This window comes from Netta rufina (genome assembly GCF_964035555.1).
Source record: "Netta rufina genome assembly, chromosome: 1".
NCBI lineage: Eukaryota > Metazoa > Chordata > Aves > Anseriformes > Anatidae > Netta > Netta rufina.
In genome coordinates, this window is record NC_140123.1 from 56660907 (window position 1) to 56688184 (window position 27278).

At 37.4% G+C, this 27278-nt stretch overlaps 1 protein-coding gene across 2 annotated transcripts in view; it reads right to left on the reverse strand.

Annotated features, from left to right (window-relative positions):
• NALCN (sodium leak channel, non-selective) overlaps positions 1-27278 on the reverse strand; it is a gene marked incomplete at both ends in the record, with an annotated part of 218699 nt that overhangs the window by 107218 nt on the left and 84203 nt on the right. The window lies entirely within an intron of this gene.

A 27278-nucleotide genomic window follows, 5' to 3' on the forward strand; every position in this document is an offset into this window, starting at 1 on the left:
TGCAAGGACTTTTCTGCTAAGCTGCTCTCCAGCTGATTGGTCTTAAGCCTATACTGGTTTATTCCTTCTTCAGTGCAGGGCTTTGCACTTCCCCTTGTTGAATATCTCGAGGTTTCTGTTGGGTCAGTTCTCCAACCTAACAAGGACCTTTTGAATGGCAAAATGGCAACACAACCATCTGTTGATCAGCCACTCATCCCAGTTTTCTATTATTTGCAGAGTTGCTGAAAGTGCACTCTGTGCCATCATCCAAGTCATTAAAGAGGATGTTAATGAACGAAGCGTGGCCTTGCAAGAACATTGTCCAGATCCCTCAGTAATCATGGGTGTATCCCATCAGATTGCATGGACTTCTGTATGTCCATTTTGTTTAGATGTTTCTTAACCCGATCCCCTTCCACTAATGGTTTCAAACTTTCTCATGGGTTTCAGGACTTGGTTTTCCTGAAGGTCAGTCTTACCCATCAAGACTGAGGTGAAGAAGGCACAAAGTATCTCATCTGTTTCCATGTCACCAGCTTCCCTAACCCATTCAGCAGCAGGCCCACATTTTCCCTAGTCCTTCTTTAGCTGCTGTTGTACCCATGGAAGTCCTTCATGTTCCAGATTCAACTCCATGTGGGCTTTGACTCCCATCTCTGCCCAATAGTAGAATCATAGAATCATAGAATATCCTGAGTTGGAAGGGACCCTTAAGGATCATCAAGTCCAACTCTTGACACCGCACAGGTCTACCCAAAAGTTCAGACCATGTGACTAAGTGCACAGTCCAATCTCTTCTTAAATTCAGACAGGCTCGGTGCAGTGACCACTTCCCTGGGGAGCCTGTTCCAGTGTGCAACCACCCTCTCTGTGAAGAACCCTCTCCTGACGTCAAGCCTAAATTTCCCCTGCCTCAGCTTAACCCTGTTCCCGCGGGTCCTGTCACTGGTGTTAATGGAGAAAAGGTCTCCTGCCTCTCGACACCCCCTTACGAGGAAGTTGTAGACTGTGATGAGGTCTCCCCTCAGCCTCCTCTTCTCCAGGCTGAACAGGCCCAGTGACCTCAGCCGTTCTTTGTACGTCTTCCCCTCCAGGCCTTTCACCATCTTCGTAGCCCTCCTCTGGACACTCTCCAACAGTTTCATGTCCTTTTTACACTGTGGTGCCCAGAACTGCACACAGTACTCGAGGTGAGGCTGCACGAGCGCAGAGTAGAGCGGGACAATCACCTCCCTTGTAGCAGTACCCCATCTCTGCTCAGACAGCAGCTCTGTATTCCTCATGGGATACCTAGTCCAGCTTCCACCTCAAGTGTGCTTCCTTTTATGTATGAGTTTTGACAGCTGCTACTTGTTCATCCATGTGGGACTTCTGCCACATTTGCTTGATTTCCCACATCTGGGGATGAAACGTTTTGAAACTTGCAGAAGATCCCTGAAAATCAGCCAGCTGTTCTAGACTCTCTTCTCTTCAGGACTGTATCTCACAGAATTCTTCCAAGCAGATACCCAAACAGAGTAAGTTTCTCCTGAACTCCAGGGTTGTGGCCCTGCTTTTAGCTTTATTCTCTCCTTGCAGAACCCTGAACTCCAATATCTCGTGGTCACTGTAGCCAAGGCTGCTCTGACCCTCACAACCCAACCAGTTCCTCTTTGTTTGTAAGAGGTCCAGCCAGAACACCTGCCATCATCATCTCCTTAGCCTGTGTGTTAGCAAGTTACCACCACAGCACTCCAGAAATCTACTGCATTGTTTGCTCCCTGCTGTGTTGCACCTCCTACAATAATCCCTAAATATCAGGGAGCTTAAAATGCCCCAGAAAAAAATATGGGGGTCTGTGAATGTGAAAATGTTATAGTAGAAGTAAGTAACATATGCATTTACATTTGTAAGGATATATTAACTGTTAGAAGACTTCTACACATATTTGTAAAATACTAACTCGGTCTTCAGTGAGCTGAGGCTATGTTGACAAAGACATATTTACATTTTATGTTTAACCCTGCCAGGAGCTTAAGGTCTTGACTTAACTACAGTCCTACTGTGTTTTACCTACTGTTTTGTTTGTTTGTTTGTTTTTGGTGGTCAAATTAGAACACAGTACAGTATATATGGAAGACTGCAAGGACCAGCAGTTGTTCAGAGTTTTAGCAGACTTGCTAAAATTCATTCTCTTTGGATCCAACTTAAATTGCAGTGGAGTGGAGAATTTGCACAGTTGCATGCATTCAGCTAACAGGAGTGCCTCTTGCCATCTTAACATCTGGATTTAATCTGTGATTCACTGTTAACATTGGAGACGGAGGACAGTTCAACACTAATTCCAACTGGCTTTCTTTAGACCCTAGTGGCACAAAAAATGCTTATATATTCCCACCAAGAAAGGGAGGCTTAGGAGATAAAGCCTGACAGGCAGAAATGTACATAACAAGCCTTGGCTAATAACAATGCCTGAAGTGCAGTGAAGTCTCTAAAACTCGAGTGGCTAATGAGATCTTGCTTTTATTTTTAAAGCACAAGGCATGCTATCAGGATAAGATAATAAAAGACATGACTACTGGTTTCAAGCATGCATTTTTTTAAGTGTATGATTCAAAACAGGTAGCATCTTATCTGTTACATTTCTATTTCACACAAGTTCTAAACAGCTAGTCTCTCTGCATATTTTACACTGTATTTTTAATAAGTGTCAAAATTTCCTTCATAGTAACAAAAAGTATGCTGTCTCAATTGTGACAGGACTTGCTAAAAAAAATAGTAGATCAGGCTGTAAAATGCACTTTTCTCTCCCTTTGTAAAAGCAAAAACAAAATCAGGAAAGAAAAATGGTACTAGAAGAAGAATAAACATACATAAACCACTTTGGTATTGGTATACATGTATAATCATGTATATTTTCTCATTACAGTCTGCAGTCTGTATCTTGGGATACTCATAAAAAGGTTTTCCAGTGCTATATTTAATTCTGGAAAAAAAAATGCAAAAATGTAAATAATATGCTAACAGTAGTATAATAAGCTCAGTAACATTCAATAAAGCTTCTTGTCAGTTACTAAATGCTGCCTTCCCCTCTCAGCTAAACTGAAAGTAGACAATTTAGCTAACAGTATTATGTTTGCATATCACAATTTAGCACCAAGATAATAATGAAAGAGGTCCAGACAGGATACAAGCTATGCACTGGCTATATAAAGGCAGCAACACCTGGATGAGGCAGGAGATTAGGAGATGGCTGTGGCAGGCAGTGTCAGAAGCAGCCTGTTGCTAGCAGAAAGACAGAAAGCCCAAAGGGCCTGCAAGACGCAAGTATGTGAGCACACGCACAGCAAAAACACTGTGCTGAGGAGACCCAAACCAGAAACTCATTACTTTTAAATCCCAGGACTGGGCTGCTCATGGGCACCATATATGCATCCTGTGGCTTCATATTCTATTATAACTTTTTGGTATCAAAGGTGAATATAAGCTCATTATATACAAGCACAAAATATTCTTCCTGGAGGAACAAATAACTGGATTTACATTAGCTGTGTGACCCTTTATGACATATTTATTACTGTGCCTTGAAACATTGAATGGGCTACTTTCTTATTTTTTTCTTTAGCACTGCAAAATCTAGCTGCTCACCTGTCATGAACACCATACATGATAAGCTTCCTTCCTGCTGGCCTCTCAGCAACAGACTGCAATATCCTTAGGAGATCAATGTAGCCCACACACCTACTGTGCCCAGCTTCCCCCCTACTTTCATCTGTCTTATTTTGTTCTTTTTGCATCACAGAATTTAATTTGGATTTGTACCCTTGAAGTGGCTCCGCTGCACCTCTATTGTAATGTTTGACCACAAGTCTTCACTGTCTCTTTACAAATTTCTGTAGGACATTTGGAATGAAGTGTAAGAAAAAGCTGAATTTAGCCCACAGCACTTACCCAAGCCTTAAAAATTATTTTGGATCACCAGATTAGCAGTGTGTCATTTGGAGTACAGCCCTTTTCAGAGCACACAGCCATGGAAAATTCTCTTTGCAAACTTGAAAGAGACATAATGCCAGGTTTTGTTCTTGTTTAATTTACTGACCTTTTTCAGCCCTTGGATGTACGTTTCTTAAACTGTGCAGGAATAAGATGAGAGAAATGTTCTGATGTTGCTGTCAGCCCGTTGCATGACGGGAAAATTGAGTCTAATATTAAATTGGACGTACGATTAGCTGTGCTGAAGCAGTCTCAAGTGAAATGTCCTGTTGCTGCCATCAATCAGCTACAGCAGTGAAGAATTTCTTACATCTACTGTGAGTCACTTCTAATGCCAGCATCTGGCTTCATGCAGGATGACGGTTCTCAGTGTCCAGGACAACAGTGTGATAAACGTGGATGGCACAGGGCATTAATACTTCCAGGGCCCTCAAAACCAGTGTAGGACAACCCTTTGGCAATCCAAACTCTTTCAGTGTTTGGAAACACACAAGGGAGTTGAACATTTGCTTTGTGAGTAGACTGGAATTTCATGAGAGCAGAAAAGCCTTCTAAAATTCTACATTTTTCTTTTTCTTTGCATTAAGAATGTGTTTATTACAGCTGAGGCACTCTAAATGAAAACAAACAAAACAACCCTCCCCCCTCCCCCAGATATTTAACATTGCAGATTCACCCAAAAGATCAAGTAAGCAATGAAATGAATTGCTGACTAGAGAATAATACCTGAGTCACTTAGTCTGACAGAGCTTTACCACACGTGGGCCTAAAGCAGGCTTTTGTCACTCCAGCAGTGTCAGAACATAGTACACTGCTCTAATACTCCTTCCAGCTTCCTACATGGCAGAGGGAGGATGAGTGACACAAATTGGCCTTTGCCAGCTCTCTCGTGGAGGATATCCACAGCAACTGCCACCTTACACAGCTAGAGCCGTATACGCCCTGAGTTAGGAAAGCAGCACTCCATGCAAAATGCAGTCACAATCCAAACTACAATAACTAAATGAAATGGAAGTATATTTTCCTGATGCTAAACACCTTTTGGGGGCTCTACTTGTATCAGGTCATTCCTTATACCACCATCCTTTACATCTCATTTTTATTTCAAGTCTATAACAGACCTTACTTACCAAGTGAAGAGGTATGCATTGCAAACTTCTAGGGTCTGACTGACCTACTAGTAACATGTGGGCTATTTTACCCTGATGTTACTAGCTCAAAACTGGCCAAGCCGGTAATGCTCAATATTATCATGTGAAACCTTGAAAGAGGTGTCTTCAGAGGGGGCAATGGTTTTAGTTCAGATTTATGGAAATTCATACTGCATTTGACTATAATTAACTCTTGGTGATGACCTAAGGAAAAAACGCTGATGACAAATTGGCTTGAAGAATAAACAAAATACGTACAAAATCCTTACATTTATTACTACTAAGCAAGACATGGTGACAATTTCATACACAGAAAAAGTTCTGCTTGTTTTGGCCATTTAATGTGTTAAAAGCTCAGAGGACGTAATTGTCAGACTGGCAGCTCTTAAAAGTAACAGATAAATTAATGAGCAGTGTAAACATCATTTAACTAAAATACTTTGATAACTTTCTGTATGGATATGCAGTCTTTTTCCTAACTTAGTACTCTCAAAGGTTGTATCCATCAACAGGAAAAATACAGTTCTACCTTTGTATTTTAGATATACTTTAACATTTCCTAAAACATCAGCATCTCCTCCTCCCATGTTTTAATAGGATGGCTTGGGCAAGCTGTTTACTCCCTTTTCGTCTTCATTAGCTTTTGCCATTTACTTAAGGAAGCTAGGTCCTGCTAAAATACTCCAGCAAAGCTTGCAGATATGGCTATCAAAAGACTGTACATTAGCTACATGATTATTGTGATTAATTTTGCACCTATCACTACAGTGGCATTGTGGATTATTTGTACTAATGTCTACACACGCCTACTGGAACACAACCCGTTCAGGTAGCTGGAATAACTTTTGGCTTATGAAAGTTGTTATTTACATGTGGACAAAAGAGTTTCTATTTTTATATTTTAAAATAGTTATTGTGATTGAAAAGGTTACATTTATGCTACTCCAATCTTTTTTGCTCACAGGCCTGTTGCAGCCTAGATTGCGCTAATGCAGTGACATGAAGGCAGTATGACTTCTAGCTCATTTCCATGTGCAGCACCACTGGGAACTTGTGGTGCCATTAGAATTTGTAACTGCTCTTTAAGTCTTATGGTACCTGGTACTTTTCTTAGAGTACCACTATCTGGAGTTACGTGAGTATCACAGAATACAAAAGCCTTGTTCAGAAAAGCTAACAGAACATTACTCAAGCTCGTTATGGCAGCACAGAAAACAGTAAGTCAAATAAAAAAAAAAAAAAAAAAAAAAGCATTATCAGTGAATTCTCATACTTTTTGGCATTCTCCTCAGAGCTTGACCCACAACACCAAAATACATATAGAGGGATCATGTGTTTTGTACAATAGGGACAGGTTAAGATGTATGTGCAAAATTAAGAAAGGAACATGAGAAATGGTCATTCAAGATGCTAGCAAATTTTGGTTTGATATTGGCAGCAGGAGACATAATATGCCTCAGAGTCTATTATAAGGTACAGGTCCTGCAAGAAGTCTAGACATAACAAAAAGAAAGCTTGACTTTTAGGATTCTATGCAATATGATTTCTAAGAGTAGCTGAGTAAAGACTCCATCTTGGCCTAAAGAAAAAAACAAGGTTTGATCCTGTACAGGTTTATTATACTTGTGGTGTTTATTTAATCTTTTTCTTTTTTTTTTTTTTTTTCTTTCTTTTCTCTCTCTCTCTTTTTTTTTTTTTTTTTTTTTTTTTTTTTTTAATGAAGTGCTGGAAGATACCTTGTCTATGAAAGGAGCTTTAGAAAATCACATTCTATACACTGCTAATCATAGATAATTCATAGCATGAATAGGATAAATTTGATTTTCATCTTGTTGGTTAATGGCCATCTGAGCAAGTACAAAATTGTGAAATTGCAGGAAATTTTCCCTTTTGTTTGCAGAATATTGTAGAGCATTTTACAAGCTGTGTAACTAATTTTCTATAAACCATTTTGCTTTCAACCTACTTTATGACTGCCTGACAAAGATATGCTTGTAAGGAGAATTTAGCAAATTATTCTCATGCTCTGCAATCTGTACATTTATGGGAATTATTAAGCATTAACCACAAATTTTAAGGGAACAGACTTCTTAATATCTTACACGGATGCAGTTATATATCAATGTAGGGCGTTATAAACCACTGTAGATCTGAAATATCATCTGTATTGCAGAGGAACTTCAAAGTGCTAGAGAAATTCAAGTAATCTAACTTCATTGATGAAACAAGGTGAAGGGTGAATTTGAAAGACACTGAGAGGGATGGCTTATAGACAGTGCAAAGAAAATCTCAGCTCAGACATTCACAACTTCGGTGAAAGCAGGGAGGTAGTCCCTCCTTTCAAATACAAGCTGCCTGTCCCAGTGAAGTGAGAATTGAACAATTCCTCACCGGTTTAGGCAACGGAAACGGTTGCTTTAGCATTCTTCATGAAGGCAGAGGACTTTTCAGGGCAGTGAGATGGATATAAAGACCCTTTCAGGTACAATAGTCTAATGTCAAATCTCCTTGAAAACTCTAGTAACGTAAAGATGATCTTGTACATCATGGAGAACCTTTGTTCCCAGTCGCAGGAGATAATGCAGAAGATATGGAGATATTCAAGGAAGCACAAAATCCCACAGAACAAGTAATAACTTTAGAATATGCCGTCAGAAACCTTTCCATAAACACTATATATCTGGCTGCTGCAGAGGTGACTCTAGTCTGGCAGAAAGAACAGTGTAGACAGAAAACTGCCCTGGCTTGAAAAATATTATACGCATTTCACTTTACCGTGCTTCTCTTTTCCACCTTCTACCTTATCTGATCAGCATGTAAAGGTTGAGGATCTATGTGTTTTTACATGGTGTACTACTTCTGGGGCCTCAAAATAAGCTGCAAATGGGAGTATTATTGAATAATGGCATCATATCAGAACAGGACAATATGACATACCAGAAGATGCAAATATGTGCTCCAATATGCAAGCGCAGTCCTGCTTTTCATGCTATCATAATACATTTTTTAAGGCAACACATATCACTTTCAGATTATTTGTAGCTAAAATTACACAAAAATCAGCAGTTGTCAAGGTCTATCTTCCAATAATCAAAATGGATTTTTAATATAAGCAATTCACTGAATTGTTTGAAAATACAAGCAGTTCATGAATCTGTCATATTGTACCAGACCTTCCTGTCTTCTTTTGCTCAGCAAATTTTGATGAAAATAAAAATGTACTTAAAAAGAAGAGAACAGAATTCTAGTCAAAGAAACAAAGTAAAGTCAGTAAAACAAGAAGAAAGAGAATATGCACTTAGGAAGTAAACGAATGGAAGTAATGGCGGAAAGCTTATTGAAGAGAAATGGAAACCTGTAAGATATGACTTACAATTAACCAAACTTTAAAGGGAAAAGTTTCTGTCAGAAATTATATACTCTTTTCCTCCACATTCTAGATTCGATAGCCAAAGCCTTATTTTTGCTACAGGGCAAAAGAGTGTTGCATATGCCTTTTTCAGACAAGCTGCATTCTGTTAATTCCTGTAATAACAGAGTAAAGCAGTAGTATAGATATTCTACCACTAACAGTAGCCACTTTTCTCCTTCCACAAACTTCCAAGAGAACAGTCAATAAGAGAAATGGTGACTCTTCTGCCCTAAAAATCCATGAAATAATGGCTTCTTTGAAACTAAATGAACCTCCTCCTCCTCACCAGTTTATAAATCAGCTAGCGCAGATATGTCATTTTCTTTGCAAAAGATACAGAGGAAGTAAGCAGCCTTTCAGTGCCTGCAATCTGACTTAGAGAAATGGAGAGCTGCAGCTGCAACATAAAAGAAACCTAAAAATACTACTTAAATTGTTCATGACAACAACAATGCATAAGGATTGTTACCTTCCTCTCAGATTTTAAAACTCTTAGTAAGTCTATCATCACCTCACCAGTAATTTTCTTAAAGCTCTGAAATTCAAAACAGAACTGACAGAAGATGAATAGAAATTTAACTCTTTTTTTTTTTCTAAACATTGCAACACTGTTCAATTCAGCAAACACAATGAGTCAAAAGAATTATTTTATAAAAAATAAAACAAAACAGGCCAAAATAATTTTTGGTTTATTACCAGTCTCTTCATCTAAGCTGTAGGAATGAAGAGGACCCTGTACTTTACCAAGATATAATTAATCGCCCATCTGTCCTATGTGAATTCATATGATTCCTAGCACCATAGTACTTTCAGAAATAAAGCCTTCAGCTTCTTTTCCTTTCAAAATAATAAAAAAAAAAATCTACATTTTCAAATTATCACTGCTCTCTTAACAGTAGCTTAGATATCTGAATTAGTTTAAAAGCACAGTGGTAAATGCACTTAATGTCAGATTCAGGAAGAGGTAAAGACCCAACCTAACACTCCCACCACGTTACATTATGGATTAATACACCATATGTCCACATAAATGTGTTTTGAAAAGTGTGTACACACATCTCTATATGTGTGTCTGTATATATATACACACTTAGAGAGTAGGCCAAATTTCTAGCTAATTTTTGATGCTGTGCTCTGTTGGCCGTGTTATGATGGATGCATTTCACATTCTTAATCTACATTTTCTAATTTTCTCTGAAACCTCAAGTTGCTTCAGAATCTGCTATACAACATTGTATTTACATATTGTTTCTGAATCCTCTACATATCATGAATCATAGAATAGTTTGGATTGGAAAGCACTTTAAAGACCACCCAGTTCCAACACCCTGCCATAGACAGGGACACCTCCCACTACATCAGGTTGTCCAAAGCACCATCCAGCCTGGCCTTGAACACCTTCAGGGATGGGGCATCCACAGCTTCTCTGGACAACCTGTGCCAGTGCCTCACCACCATTTTTTTCTCATAGGAAAAAAAATAATCTTCCTAATATCTAATCTAAATTTCTTACCCTTTTTTAGTTTAAAACCAGTACTCCTTTTCCTATCACTACACTCCCTGACAAAGCTTTCCTCTCCTCCTTTCTTTTAGGTCCTCTTTAGTTACTTTAAGAGCACTCTTTAGGTACTATTTCACGCACATCAATAATGTTGACAATTCCTATTTTTGTATACTTTTATTTTGAAAATATTTTAACCACAAAGAGGAAAACAACAACAACATAAAAATGTCTTGTTTACTATGCAGGACAGCTCCATCTCTAAGACTAAATCTATTTGCCATTATTCAAAAGCTGTACCATAGGCAAGCAGTAGTACATAAAATGTTGATCACTCCTATGGCAACATATCAACTCTCACTTTGACTAGTAATTGATTATCACATGTGCTTCAACTTTCCTCCAAATTGCAGGGGTGATGAGTGAGTAGGTAAGGAATTTGGAACCCACCTGTTCTGTGGTGAAGTGATGATGAAAAAGCAGAAATAATACCCAAATGTTTCAAAGGCTGTCTAATATAGGAACAGCAATAAATATGTCCCTCTGAATAACTTCTTTTCCAGTATCAAAATATGTGTGTTTATGCATTTAGTTCCCCCTTCAGAGATCTTGCTGCCATAATTTCCAAACAGTATAAAAATGAGCTTCTTAGAAAGCAGATCCTCAAGGAACTTTTTTTAAGTGGGTTTTCTTTTTACTACTATTGAATTATGCTATTTGAATTTCCCAGACAAAGACTGGGAATCCTATCCTTCATGGAAAAGTGCCAAACTGAAGTAGAGTTACTTATCTTCTCATAGGTCTTATTACAGTTTTTTATCTTACTACAACACTTATAGCATGAGTGTTTTGAAATTCTTTAATGAGCTAAATTTCAGTGCTTTTTCATAGCTCTTAGATGGTCAAGCTGTTTAAAACTTACAGAAGTACTTGGACATCACTAGCAGTACAAGAATACTTCAGTTCTTTGAGAACTTCCCTTCCTAACCAAAAACTACCAAATTTGCGCAATTCTACCCAGAATTAATGAAAATCTTTTCCTGGGTTGTGCTGCTCATTTGTACTGATTACTGATTTCAGATTTCAATGCCCTGCCTAACAGTTAATTAATCTTCTGGGTTGCTATATTTACTTGTCTTAGGAACACAGAGTACTATATAGTTTGGACAGGCAATAGTTACCTCTCTTAAAACACTACAGGTTCTGGTCTCTATCACCTTTATATAATAGTGTTTATGTGCCCAAATGAAGCAATAAAACTTCACACTGTGGGAGAAGTTTTTGTGTCGGGAAATTGGTAATTGAATTAAATTCAGCACACAGTGGATATGTTTCAAAACACACATGCATCTGCTTCATACAAAAAGGTTTAGAACATTCAGAAGTAGTTACTCAGGTATGGGAGGGGAAAAACAGAGAACATATCCATAGCAGCATGCTACTGAAAATCTCATTTTTAGAAAATAATGTTTTTCTAAAATGAGTTACTTGGCTGTATAAATAAATATAAAACATTTTGATGGAATTTCCACCTTTTGATTAGAACAGTTTTTCTTTGCATTTTCCTTGCATAATTTAATTACCACACTCTTCTCAAAAACTTGTGATTTACATATAAAAGCAGAGATTACTTTGAAATAAATCAAATGCTCCATTAAAGAAGTGATCAGATGAATAATTAGAATGAAAGAAGAATTTGCACTCAGACTCAAAACCTACTTTCTAATAAAGCAGCTTGCATTCAAACAAAATATAACTCACAGAAGAGTCACTGGAGTATTTTCACCGAACTGGAGTAGTGTGGGAAACTGCTGACTACTTATAGGCTCTGTCACCTTTAGTCAGGGGACAGCAGAGCTAATCAGAGATTTTGACTGCCATTAATTTGTAGGGCAAGAGGCAGTGACTGCCTATGCCCTTTCCTTTTTCTTAAAAGGGATCCATTCTCCACGTCCACCTGCTACACCCACTACTGAGCTACAGCTGTGAAATCTGTCTTCCCTTCACTAATGTAGAACTGGAGGTGTAGGCATGGAAAGGCAACTCAAACTAATGTGGCCTTGATGAAATACAACAGCATTTCAGAATAAAAATATGTTAACTCTACGCTAATGGAATTAAGGTTGGATTTGGACTGGGCCACACAGGAATCTTGATGAGGCGAGAATCATAAGACATGGGAGACTGCAGCTTTCTGGTTATTTTGAAGTTCATCATTACAAATTTAGTTCAATATCCACACAAAAATAGTTTGGTAATTGAATGAGTTGCACAATAGCTCTTCATTTTTGTAACGATACACAAAAGTGACTTATAATGGTCATTTTCAATGTTGCTGTCTTCTATAGTGTTTATTTTAATAATTTTATTTAAAGAAAAGAGAGAAAAGACGTTAAGATTGTCTCAAGCCTAATAATCTAAACCATCATTAATCCAAATTTCAGTCCTCTTTGAAACTCATTCTGCTACCTCCCCCCCCCCAAAAAAAAAAAAAGAAAAATAGTATTTCCCAAACCTGCATATTATTCCCATGTTTCTTACTGTTTTTCCAAATAGGATTAAGAAGAGTTAAAAATGTAGATGACATATGAAAAGAGATAAACATACCACACAGTGTCATAACTATGGTCATACTTATTGCAGAAAACCCAGTAGGTCCTTCAAAAGGCAAATCAACAGATGGATCAAATGGAGGTAAGTCTTGTTTCAAAGGCTGGGAGACCATTTTTAGGGGTGTACAATTCCATTTCTTGGACTCTTTTCACCATCGCAACCTGTTGGAACTGTATTTGCCTCTTCTAGTTTGCTGAGCACAGGTTCTGCATGTCTGCTTAGCTGCAGATAGACCCTATTTGCAACAATGTCAGTTTTACCTAGTTAAGAGCCGCTTTGCAGAATGCTGCTAGAAATGGATGAGATTACAGTAAAATAAGTGGGATTGAGAAAGCAGTAAAGACACCCAAGGTAATGTGTGATTTTGTATGAAAATAATAAATTTTGTGGGTGTACCCTCAATACACAAAAACAACATGGATAGGAAAAAGCTGTTTAAGTAAAAAGAAAATACATAAAAAATACAAAATAGCTCTTATGATGCTCTTCTCCCTAAAACCCATCCTTTAAAAAATTATTCCCATATGTCCTTCATGAATTGTCATTGCACAAATATTTACCTGGTGTGAGAGTACATGGGGTGGAACGTAAAAAATCTCATCCTCACTTCATGTGAAGGACAGGAAAGCAGAACTGAAGCAAAGGAGAACAAAGCTTTCAGAACCATAGTGAGCTTGTTAAGAGTACTGATGTAACCTTGATGGCAATGATAGAGGAACGGCCATTTGTGGACAGTGTAACTCATTCCAGGATAAGAATTTACATGAGACTTCTTGCTTTTCAGCTGGTGAGTGTACTGTTCGCTTAAACATGCAGAATGTTAAATCAAGGTGGGAATTGAAAAGAAAAGAAATTAAATAAAAGAGAAAGGCAGGTTGAAAGTTTGGCATCAGCACATACACAGCTGTTTTAAAAAGTTTAATTAAAAAATAATCTATAATTGTGAATTGATTTTGATATATACTAAATCAAAATGAAGGAGCTAATTAGTAAACTAAATCTCTTCTAGTTTGAATGGTAAGAGTTTCCATTGAAGTTAACTTCAAAGGGTTTCTTTAAAAATGTTAGCATCAAACATTTTTGGAGCAACAAAGGAATATCCTTTGATAGGAAAATTCTGTTGTCCTATATTTGTAGCATATAATTCTTATTTGATAATTCTCAATGGAATTATAAGGTATCTCATAAGACTTGAGGAAAGAGGAAGTATGCTGTAATTAAATGATAAAACAAGCTAATAACATAAATCTGACAATATTGCTGCAAGTTCTGCAAATTTATGTTTTCTCATTTGAAAATCATTCAGTTGGTTTTATTTTTCCAAGGAAGAAGATCTACAGCTCTTTTATAAAAGGTCACACTGATATATACAATACAATAGTATTTCCATGTATACAGTCATCTCTGAAAAACAGGAAAATATAGAAATTCAAGCTATTTCATAAGCATGTATTTTATATGATTTTGATTATATCAGGTATTAAGAAAGCCATTTTGTCTTTACCAAAACCGAAGGCCACTGAAATACATGCAAAATTGAAGAACTGTTTGTAAGACATCATGAAATACACACTCCCAGTGTACTTTTAGCCTCTACAAATTATTTAGAGGGAATTGCTGTCACTGTCATATTGTAGCATGCTGAGCTAATATGCCATTCTAAATACCTATGAATTACAGACTATACAGACATATGTGTCCAATTTTCAGCTTTGGCAAACTATAGCTTTATTTCTAACAGATGAAATTTTGTGTGCCTGCAAATTAGAATATGCTCAAAAACTTGTTGTTAATATATGAAGAGTAAGGCCCAGTGAAAATGTGTCGGCTCAGTACGTGGTTCAGTATTTGAAGAGTGAATATGGCTGGAACTTCAAATCACCTTTAAATCACCTGGAATTTGAGCTGTTATCAATTACTATCTTCAAATTATATGAATCACCTTCCATAGATTTCTTTCTGCTAATGATAAGAGTGCCTAAGGTGATCAAGTCCGATCAGTACATTTAATTGTCAGAAAATTGGCAAAAAAACCCCTCCATTCCCTTCTATGTCAACCTTTGTTGTACAACCTTTGTATCAACACCTATCCATAAATATCTATCCTTGCCCCCATTCCCACCCATATGACTTTTAAGTAATTTTAAAATTAATTTTCAGTTAATGTTGCTAATTTACAATTTCAAATAATGTTATCCCACCCACAACCTTTTGTAAACCGCAGTTAAATTCTATTGTTCACTCTTTGCATAACAAAGCTTATTCTTCTCTTAAACAGCCAGTAGGGTTAATCTTACTCGCTATATAGTCATGATTAATAATGAATAGAAACAAAATATACATTTACAATTTATTTTGTTTTCCATTCTGTGCCTAAGGAACCTAAGTGTTCATATTATTACAGACAATTTTCCAAATGATTTGTGAGACTAACTACACTGTTTTATATATACCCACTGGTATTACTGGCCTTTAATTTAAATGATGATGCAAGTTCCTAATGTTTTTAGCTTAAGACATTTGCATAATCACAATCCACCGAAAAGAGTTTGTAGCATTTACTATGTCTTCTGTATGTCCACTAAAATGTCTCATCATAAGCTTCTTACTGGTTTATGAAAACACAGCAGACTCACATCTGGAATAGTCTTAGAGATCAAGATTTTCAAACAGCCAGAGGATTTAAGCATGTAAGTTCCTCTGAAGAAATTAAGTAAGTACAAAACAATTCTTGGAATCGCTAAAGTACAGAACATCATTAATTCCAAGAACTAGACAGTACTGTAGAAATGCGTTCAAGATTAAGGATATGCAGGAAAATGAATTTTTTATAGCTACAGTAAATTTAAGGAACTTCCTTTTTTCATCATATTTATAGCTGGGAGAAATAAATAGCTAGTTTCTCCCATACCTCCCTAGAGCACGTCCCTTTTGCCTCACGGGTTTATGGCATTTTTATTTTTTTCATGACTGTCTGATATCTGATTTATTCCAATCTATTTCAACCAATTTTTAATGACTGCCAAAACAATACTGTATATTCAGAACATTAGAGATGAAATCCTTCTCCACTGCAACTGGTGGCACAGCTCTTGCTGTGTCTGATAATGCCAGGGTTCTACTATTTATCTTCTGCGCTTCTCCCAAATGGAAAGAGAGAAAATTTGGAGGAACAGAGGGTGGAAAAAACTGCACTGGCCACACACCCTGTCCTCCTCAGTGGATGTTCTTCTCTGAGGGATAGGGTAGGAATAGGTAGAACAAGGTCTCTAAACACTGTCACTTGGCTCTATTTAGCATGGCAAAACACTGAGAATTCCCCACCAATTTCCTTTCAGAAACCCAGACCAAAAGCAGTGAATCATCCTCTTTTGCAGCTTGTTCAGTGAATAACAACCTGCTTCAGAACACTCAAATGAAAGACCTGCAAGCCAAAGTTGATGTCTTTGTACCTGTTTTTTAATTTTTCTTACTGTAGAATAGTTTACAGATGAAGCTGATTTGGGGATAGAATTTTGAACAGAGAATGAAAGCTGTTTCTAATAAAAAATATTGTATATTATTCTTACAAAGATTAGTTTGAAGCTAAACTGCTTTACTTCATTCTTTAAAATAATGTTCACTTGAGGTAATCCTAGAGCTCTTTGTATTCTGTATCAGTTTTCTCTTTAAAGGGTTTGTTGACTGACTCCAAGTCAGTACTCCTTTTGTGATGGATCTACTCAGACCTTTTCCTTAGAGAAATCTGCCCTAAAAAGACCAAAAAGCTTTTAAGCAATACTACCATCAATGACAAAAAAAAAAAAAAAAAGTCTGTATTTTACTTGAAAGAAAAGTAGAAAGTTAACTCTTTAAAAAAGGAAAAATGAAACAAAACAAAACACAAAACAACTTGATTAGAAATCATAGGAATTCAAAAGGCTCTTAGATGGCTCTCTCCTTGTCCAAGTGTCCTTGTAGACAGATCATTGTTCCAGGCTTTGTTTTAGTGAACTCAATGACATTCTCAATTGCAATAAACTCTGCTCAGCCTGCTCTATTCCCCAGGAAATTTCTTATCACCTCTCTGAGGATTCTTGCTCACTGCCACCTCCAAGTCTCATGGCATAAGTTGCAAGATCCTAATGCTTTAATGGAATGATGCCTTGCCTGACATTATCCACATCCTTTGCAACCATTTCCATTTGAAGCGTGCTCTGTGGCATCCTTGAAAACAGGTCAGTGCTCTCCTCTCAGGGGAATCCTTCTCACTCGAAGCACACAAATAAAACAAATATACCACAAAAAAAAAAAAAAAATACAAAATAAGACATAGTGTAAGACATAGTGTAAGCCAGTCTCCCATCCATTCCTGCATGCTTACCTTTCCACAAACAATCCCAATGGCATCAATAAGAGGACTAGGGTACAAAATCTTTACACGTTTCAAAGGCTTTAATGAGATTCAAACATATGCCTATGTTTGCTAAACTGAATTCTTGCTGAATAAACTACACATATTCAGGAGACAAAATAAGGACCTTGTCCTGGTTTCAGTTAGAACAGAGTTAATTTTCTTCCTAGTAGCTGGTAGAATGCTATGTTTTGGCTTAGGATGAGAAGACTGCTGATAACACCCCAATGTTTTAATTGTTGCAGAGCAGTGCTTATACTAAGCCAAGGACATCTCAGCTTCTTGCTCTGTCCTGCCAACGGGCAGGCTGGGGGTGCAGCAAGAGCTGGGAGGGGACAGGCCCAGGACAGGTGACCCAAACTAGCCAAAGGGGTATTCCATACCATCTGACATCATGCTAAACAATATATAGGGGTGGCTAGCCGGGGGAGGGTGGCCGGACTGCTCAGGGTTAGGCTGGGCATCGGTCAGCGGGTGGTGAGCAATTGCATTGTGCATCACTTGTTTGTACACATTATTAGTAGTAGTACTATTATCATCATTGTATTACTATTATTATTATTATTATTAATTATTATTGTTATTATTATTTTCCTGTCTTATTAAACTGTTTTTATCTCAACTCACGGGTTTCACTTTCCATTTCTCTCCCCCGTCCCAGAGAGGGAGCGGGGAGGGTGAGCGAACGGCTGTGTGGTGTTTAGCTGCTGGCCAGGTTAAACCATGACAGACCTATATGCTCAATAGGTTTCATTGAAATTTTCTTCCTGTTAAAATTAAATCTGGGAACAACAGAACAGTATTAAATCTCCAAAGATATAAAGTTATAAAATGGTGGAATTAAGATCGTGTACGTCTGGTGTGTGCATGCTATAACTCAGTCTTTAATGACATGGTCACTAAAGCGCTGAACAAAGTTTCCAAACTTTTCAGTGAACTTGAAGGAGCTGTATGATCCACCTCAGTAAATGAAAACCCCTGTAAAACGTGGTGGAGTGAGGCAGAGAATGGCATAACCAGAAGGATGGCTTCAAACTAAGGCAGCCAATACTTTCTTAGAGAACTGTATTCAATGTCTGCATCTGCTGAAACTCTGTGATGCTAACCAAGCTGCCAGAAACTTTTTCTAGCCTGTCATTACTACTGTGTTCCACATTTTATAAGTATCTGACTCAATAGGGTGAAAATATGAATTGCTAGTGTGTTGCCTGCCATGTCCTGCCACACTTTTCCAAGGTAGAGCTGAGTAGTGGGTTACAGGTGGCTGTGCATTATGGTTATGCCTTACTAGTGCCATAGCACCTTTCTTTTTCTCTTGCCCTCTCTTTAATTCAGTGCTACTGGAAATATTCTGCTGTCATGGTCGGGTCATGGCAGAAATTGCTGCTGCTCCTTAGGCGTTACTGCTGTTTCTTAAACAAGTCCCTGTAGAGGAGGTGGCTTGTATTTTTTTATTTTATTTTTTTTTGTCTTTTACAGAAGGCAGCCTTGCAACAGACTAGCCATGCCATGCAAATAGTTGAGTGGGGCATTTAGTTAAATTGCTTTGGTGAATTTCAATCTTTTGTTCAACAAAGTCATTTTATTGAACTGAGAGACACTCAGAAAGAAACTGAGCAATGCTCAGAAAAGTGGGAAGTTTACTTAAAGGAGTTAATGTACAAATATAGGAAAAACAGTTTGGTTTGCAGAATTTATCGTTGCTAAATTTTCCCTTTCAAATAAGCTTATCTTTGAGTGTGCTTAGTAGAATGATTGCTATTAGAGTGTAATGGTACAACAACAAGCAAACGGTGCTGAGATAACAGCTGTATTCTGACCTTATACTACAGGTAGGTAGGGCTAAAGTCTACTCAATATCTAGCAGCAAACAAAATACTGTTTGATTTAATAGGAAAGGGTTAATCAATACAAAAAAGAGTACAGTATAGTAGTAGTACAGAAGCTATTCTGGCTCCATGAAGCATACAACTAGCCTGCACACAGTGAAAAATAAAGACGCCCAGAACAAATGATTCAGATTATCCTCCAGAGGTGGAGCATGGAACTGCTCATCCATAATGGAGTTGCTCAGTTGCTCTGTTAAAGTTGCTTTATTTCTGCCCTGTTTCAGTAACTGTTTTCAGTAAAAGAGTGAAGCATGTACAACTTTAAGACTTCAGCTTGAGTGGCAGCAACTAAATGGATGAGGGAAAGTAGGTCTGAACAGTGAAGGCTTATCAGACTTGGTTAAGGACAGCCAGTATAGACTGAAGGCTATGGGAAAAAAAAGAGATTAAGGATTGGTGGATGGATTTACTGGTGGTGGCTTCTAAGCTCTGTAGAACCAGAAAATCTTACTTTGGGCATGGGATGACATTGACTGACTTAGGGTAAAAATAGTAAGGCTTCTCTTACAAACAACTATGAGTAGTTAGTGAGAGGCAGTTTCTCAGCAGAAGAGAAAAGGCTTAGAAGATATCTTAGAAAACTGAGAAGATATCCAAGACGATAGCTCTGAGCCAACAGAATAACAGACTGGATGGCAAAAGTGTATGCAGATAAAGATAGCATGAAGGAGAGAATTGAGTGTACAGTCAGCTTTCACTAATTAGTGTTCCAGTTCCTCCTCTGAATATGTAGGATCGTACAGAGGAAAGTGGAGGCCAGAAATAAAGGAGCACAGCACACATACTGCCAACTCTGCTATATTAGCAGAGATTAGCAGAGACAGATTCTGAAATCAAGCCTGCTAGTGTATGTATCTGCTTTCCCGAGTCTAACTTTTCTGAAAAGTCTGTGCTAGAGCAAATGGTATGATTTGAACATACTTTGAGCACAGTGCAATTAATAAAATGTCAACACATACATTATAAATAACAGGTGGCATTAATAGCAAAATAATGTATTGCACTTAAAGTACGAAGTCTCAGGCTTTATTCAATTATTCAAAGTGGAATTTCCTTAGGAAACTTATCATGGCTACCAGGCAAACCTGGGGAAAAAAATCCAACATAATTGAGTGCCACTTTTTTTGTGATTCATTTCTATCTTTCTTATCTTATAAGAAAGTAAAAGAATTTTCCATTGTATCAAACCTTTATCCCTACCAATGAAGAATTATTTTCTAGCCTTTTTTCCAGCCTGGCCTGACAAGAATCATAGGAGGGCATTTCCCTATTACCACACAAACTCTTTCAGACAGCCTACAACATTAATTGTTTACCATACATTTTCTGTTTCCTAATTACTCTTAGTCATACATCCTTCGTATCATATATTGTACACTCTGCTCTACCCTAGAATAGCTTTATGTCCTCTCTACTCACTCCTTTTAAATACTCAGCATTAACAACCAGGCATTCTTGTTTTCCATGCCTAAGTGTTATGCTTTATCCTACCCATGTTATGAAAGAGTTTGTTAAAAAGCTTTCATCTGAGGAAAATTAATTCTCTAGTACCAGCTGGTGCTTTTGCTGTATGAAATGGAAGAAAGCCAAGACACAACTTCAAAAACTGACCACCATGACCAGCATGCTTAATTGTTAGCTGGCTGCATGGCTCTGGTTCAGGCCTCTTCAGTTAGCTCTCTTTGAGAGCAACCATGGTTCCCTCCATTCTGTTCAATCTTCTGTTGTCACAGAAATCTTCAGTTTTGACCCACCTCCCTCACCCCAATACCAAACCTACTGGTACGTGGTGCCTGATCTCAGCATCAGACCACAGAATTACCATTCTGGTGAGCTGCAACATAACCTTCCTAACATCTTAGACACTCAGAAATGAAAAACGCATGGAGAAACACTTGCACCAGAAGGACAGAAGGATGCCACAGGGTTCAGAAAAGAACAAGGGCCAAGTACAGTGTACAGTGGACATGACTACACTGTTCTAGAGAAGCAAGTGTGAAAGGCACAGTCCAGATAGCCTCTGTGCTAGGTATCCATCCGTACTGTGACATCCTTATTGCACTCCTATTGTGACAGTTGAGTTTTATAAATTTTTCAAAACCTCTGAGATGAGAACATAAACTATATATTTTTTTAATATGAAAGAATTAAATTAACAGACAACAAAAAAGACCTCAGACTGCAGAATACCCTGAACATCAAACTAAATCTCAGGCTAGAAGTAAAAGTACATCTATACCAAAGCATGGCTGCAAACACTTGCTCTCAGTTTACATACAGTAAACACCAAGCAAGTCAGCCTTCCTCCATATGCCACATTTCCATTGCCTCCTGGACCTCAAAGCCCCTCTTTTCAAAGATCTGAGGTAAGTGTAGGAGGGAAGGGGAATCCTAGGAAGGGAAAACAAATCTGTGAGGGAATCAGCTCGAAGATCTGAATTTACTACACTGAACTGCAGCTTTCTAGCTTGTAAAAATGCATAGGTCAGCTGAAGATGCTTCTCTCCAGCTGGTGAACTTCAAGATTAACAAAGCATAAAGGATATAGACTTTACCATGATATGACTGTGCAAATACTTCTCTATATAATAACTGCATTCATGTCAATGAAATCACACATATAAAAACGATTCTCAAAGCTCTAGGTACCTTTTACTGTTTTCAGTAGGATTTAATAGGTGCAAAATACATATGAAAATTCAGTAGGCATGCTTCCAGAAACAAGACTCGATTTTGCTTTAAATCTGCATAGAAAATAAAATAAATATGTAAAACCATAGATGCATTTAGGTTGGAAAGGACCTTCAATATCATCAAGTCCAATCATCAACCTGACCTACCAATTTACACCACTAAACCACACCCCTTATGATGATCTTGATGTGTTTGAAGCAACATCTTTAAAGAACCAATGCATTCGCACTACTCAGTGGTAATTAAGCTGTCCCCTCTAAAAAAAAAAAAAAAAAAAAAAAGAAAAAAAAGACAGGACTGTATATTATAAAAGCTTATTTGTGAGATAGAGCTTGAAATAGTAACTTTTTTTTTTTTTTTTTTTTTTTCTAAGAAAAAGCTTTTCTGCTTTTGCACTATATAAATTTTACTAAGCTTCCAAGGACACACAAACTCTAAAAACAGATTATTATGAAGTACTGGAGAAAATGGAGGTACAGACTTTGGCTTTACAGATTTATCCTAAAACCACTGGCACACCCAGAATAGGAAAGTAAAGCCCTTCCACTTGGATGCAGTCTGTAGAGCAATGGACACCACCAGAGTCAGATCCTCAGGTGCCCTCTGGCAATGCCCATTTTCCTCCACTGGCTGTATGAGGACCCTGTACCTCTATGATCGTAACAAAGGCACCTGCTAAGGGTTTAAGGACATGGGGGATGAATCAGGACCCTGCTGGCTCTCAGAGAATTTACAGTCAGTGTTCAGAATACTAAGAATATGATAAGGCAAAAACTTTTTCTCATAAAAATACTTATGAGAAGTGTGGTTATGAGGTTAGATATGTTTAGGAAACCTTGAAGATAATTTTTGTCATATGAATATGAAATAGACACTTAGATATTTCAGGATTTACCAAGAGCTGTTTGCTTAGCTCAGATTCACCCGAATTACTCATAGGAGCTAAGAAGGCCACTCAGTTCATGTAACCTCTCTGTAGAAATGAAGAGGCAAGAAGAAGACAATACAAGAGGCAATTCAGCACCCCCAGCATGTGTATAGAAAATTCACTTTCGGATTCATGATACGAATCACTCTCTTCACTGACTACTGAGTAACCCAACAATAATAAAAAGACACTGCAGAGATATTTTTTAAAGTTTCAAAATTCTATAAAGAACCCAGATTTTAAATCTACCAATTTATAGAGCCGTAGTACCCAATGTTCTATGCAGTCCTAGTGAAAACAGACCTTTCTTTGAGAAATACGGAAAATAATGGGGCAAAAACAACTCTTATGAAAAAAAAAAAAATATCCCTGCTAATTTTATTCTAAGACTCTGCAGTCTTCCACTTTGCTCAGATTTGTCATCTGAGTTACAGCTCTAAAGGAAGTCATGCTGCTGCTGCTGCTGCTTCCAACAATTTGATTGCTGTAATTGTGCTAAACACAAAAAAGCTACATGACAATTTAAATACCTGTTTTCAATTTGATGGGATTTGAAACACTGGACATATTTAACCCCAGAAATATTTTTTTCTAAAGGAAACTCAGCTGAACTTTAATTTTAGTGGCATTACTGAATAGCTTCTATAATCTACTGACACTGATGTGCCCCTCAAATTGTAAGTGCAAATTATGACTACAGGCTGTATTGAAGTCCATCACTGAAAAGAACGCGAAAAAAATTGGTCCCCCTCTGCCTGCTCAAATAACAGCAAAAATACTCGTGTTAAAAAAAAGAAGCATACACCCAGAGCAGTCTTTTAAAAAATATTATAACAACTTGCATATCTTTAGCATGTGAGATTTCTTGCTAGTTAATTTGACCACAGCATTGGAAGGGCTGAATGTCACTACCTAATGCCACTTTATGGGTGAACTGTCAATGCCTATGCAAAAGAGAGTCAAAATTTTACATATATATATATATATATATATATATATATATATATATATATATATATATAAAATGATCTTTTCACTGCAGCATACAGTTTTTCTGGGGCCCCATTTGAAATCAGGGTTACGCAAAAGGTTCTACTCTCAGATTTTCCAAAAATAAGGAGAAGTTCAGAGATCTTGACTGATTGTAAGTGTCAGCCAAAGCTTTCTTAAGTCTGTGATACCAAGATTTTTAAAACATACTGCCTCAGAGAAATTCCAAATACTCCATTTTAAATCTCCCAAGCAGATGCCAAGGGCCTCATGTGACCATGTCTTCTGCTGCAGCAGGCCCTCCTCTAATAAAGAATCCTGCCAAGGAAAACCATTATCCTTTCATAAGCCTAAATCATAGTTTAACTCCTATCTGTTTTGTATTTGTGATGGGATTCTGATACTCTAAGTCTGCAGGAAAATTACACGTCCAAGCTGAGGAATTCATGTTCATGAAATCTATCTGTTCAAATGTAGAACAGGGAAATCAGTAATGTGTTTTCCTTCTTTATGTTTATTTTCTGCAGTTAGATTGCTACGAACTGTGGCTGGTGATTTACTTCAGTTGCAATGAACAAGAACAGACAGGTGAAGTAAATGGAAAACTAAGGAGAAGAAACTAAGAACAAAGAAGAACTATGTCTCTAAGTCATTGTTAATGTGCTTAGTTATAATGGTTACAAAGGAAAAGAAGGCAAGCAGGCAGGGAAGAAAAAAGAAAAATAGAAAAGAGAGAGAGAAGACAGGCAGGGAAGGAAGGAAGGAAGGAAGGAGGAAGGAAGGAAGGAAGGAAGGAAGGAAGGAAGGAAGGAAGGAAGGAAGGAAGGAAGGAAGGAAGGAAGGAAGGAAGGAAGGAAGGAAGGAAGGAAGGAGGGAATTTCAAATACTTAATTTCATAGAAAAAAATAAATAGCATCAGTCTCAAAATTACAAACAATAATGTTTGTACTAAAATTTTTCTATTTCTGAGTAATCTCAGGAAAATCAAATTCCTCAATTGTAATCAACTGAAATGCTATATAGTTACTTTATGTAGCTTATTCCTGCAAGTTGTTCTGGAGGCCAAAACGATAAATGGGTTCAAAAAAAGGCTGGGCAAATTTATAACCGACAAATCCATCAATGGATACTAAATATAATGGCCTAAATTTAACATCCACTCCAGGAAGTCCCTAAATGAATGATTGCTGAAGTCCAAGACAGAGAATGAGGGCATAAATGGGTATCCAGAAGCTCAGAGAAGGATGATCTGTATATGCCTATTTCTAGTAATGGCGATTGTTGAAGATAAGATGAATGCATTGTTTGTCTGTTAGTTTTATGAGCACTTGAATACCTACATTATGAGGCTTATTATTTTTCAGATTCCTTTTAGTCAAAAATGGCAAACTTAACCATGCAAAAACTGTATTTGGGCAAAACCGTTTGATCCTCCAGTGCTATTGGATTTTCTTTAAAGATGTTGCTTAAAAATGGGATCCTCAATCTTTCTGAATATGTGAAAGGTCCCCGTTTTGTAGCACTGAAGGACAAGGTTTAGTGAGGGGACTCAGTAGGTCAGGCAGACAGTTGGATTTGATGATCTTGAAGGTCCTTTCCAATCTGAAAGACATTATGATTCCATGAATTCATATTAGAAAATAATAGTGGTTCTCAACAGCATAGCAGTTAATTTACATTATAGTTGGCCTGTCCAGTCCTTCCTTCCTCCGGTTAAATGGACTGTCTGAATTTCAGCTGTCTGAATTCATAACTTCTTTCAATAACGGAAACTGGATAATGCCAGTTTACATTCCTAGATGAGACAGTGAACTGTGGTATAAACCTGGATAAAACTCACTGCCTCTTTAGTAGCCATTGCTACTGTGATTACCCTGGAAAAAGAGGGAGCAGGCAGCAGAGGATGGCCACAGCTTGAGCTTCTCATGTGTCATGTCATAAAGTTGAAACTGAGCACACATTGAACACTATCCTGTTTTGTGAATTCTCAACCAGAGTCTGAGAGTTAGCCAGATGATAGAATTTCTATCCCTCTGCTCCACAGTTTCATATCTTCTTCCCACACTCTATGAACAAATGGGGAATACTTGGAGTCTCTTTTTTACATAAAGCCCAGGATTTACTATCTTCCTACATGCAGCTGAAGGTAGGATGGTACTGTGGGACTGGACTTTATTTGTGCATGTTCTGTTGCCAAAATCTTTAGTTTCCCCACAGTCTTACATTCCATCTCATTTTTTCCCTGTTTTACCTCACCAGAATGTTAATGGCTTACTTTTACGTTGCACTTTGCATGTTCTGCTCCTGAGTCTCCCCTGTAAAACTAATATGGCTATTTTTCACTGCTGTTTCAGTGCCAAGCACATCACCAAACTATTGAAGCTTCTGTTAATTGATGCATTCTCTAGATTTTCTAAGCAAGAATAAGGCATAGAAAAAGGTAGATTATTTCTTTTTTAATGAAGAGTTTCAGCAGTTTAGGATTTGGAATCAATTAAATCAGCGCCTGAATAAGTTAATGAACTCATTCAAATCAAAAGTTCATTTTATCCAACTGAAGGAGAACATTTTTCTTCCACTCTAAGACAGGACTTCAGTTAATTGAAGGAAAGTCATTTATATATGCATTTTGTGAATAAGAAGAGAATAGGAGTGAGTAGGCATACCTTTTACTGGATCCCAAAGTTACAGTAAAGGGCAGATTAGTACATAAATAGACTAACATGCTTTTCTGGTTCACCAAGAATTACGTCCCATAAAAGAGAAGAGGAGAAAACCCATTTGTGCTCTTCTTCTTACTCCAGCAGTGAAAATCCCTAAATACTGTTTTGTCTCATTTTTCTCTCACATTTATCCATTATGAAACTGCTAAAAGACTCAGTTCCTGCTTTTCTAATCATGTCTTCTCCACCCTCCATATGTTTTCTGTCTTCCTATATTACTTTTGATTTCTTTGTCCACCCCTTCAAGGTTCTCCAAACTTCTGTAATATATACAACCATCCTGATAAAAACACACAGCATAAAGGAATAACTTTTTTGAGGGAAAAAGACATGATTAAATTTCTGACATTAATCATACGTTCAAGAGCACTGTAATCATAATAATGCCTCTTGCTTGTTCAGATCATAGCTTTGTGACCTTCTACTTCCCTAGACAGTGCCTATGATTAAAAGTGAATAAGCTATCTTTAATTTGTGAAAGATTTTACTATCACAATATAAGTGCACACACAGCTTGTGAGTAGGTGACCATTTCCATTCATGCTTACACATTACACACAGTGCTCCCTGGCGTTTTCTAAATGGCATTCAATTTCCAGCTGTCTTTCATTTCTGTTGAACAGAATACCCCCAAATATTAGCACAAACATGGAACTATTGTCTTTCTCATTGTTTTCCACAGGAACCACATTTCCAGACTTTCTCTGTTTATTACAAATCCATGTACTGAGAAGACAGAAGACGTCATTTATTGGTACTACAATACCAACCAGTTTCATGGAACAACATGTGAGTTGAAATTTCCCAGTTCTTTAAATCAGTATACATATACAAGTCTCTGGGGACTTAGAAGAGAGCGAAGGAGTAATAAAAACTTCAAGAACCTCTAAAACAAGCAGGAAAAAAATAATAAAATCATAATAATAAAAAAACAACATGTGCCTTTAACATGATATTAAAGGGTAAATACATCTCCAAAGATTTTTAGTGCTTTTTTTTGGAACCTGGTACTCAGTTTTTCTTTGTTTGT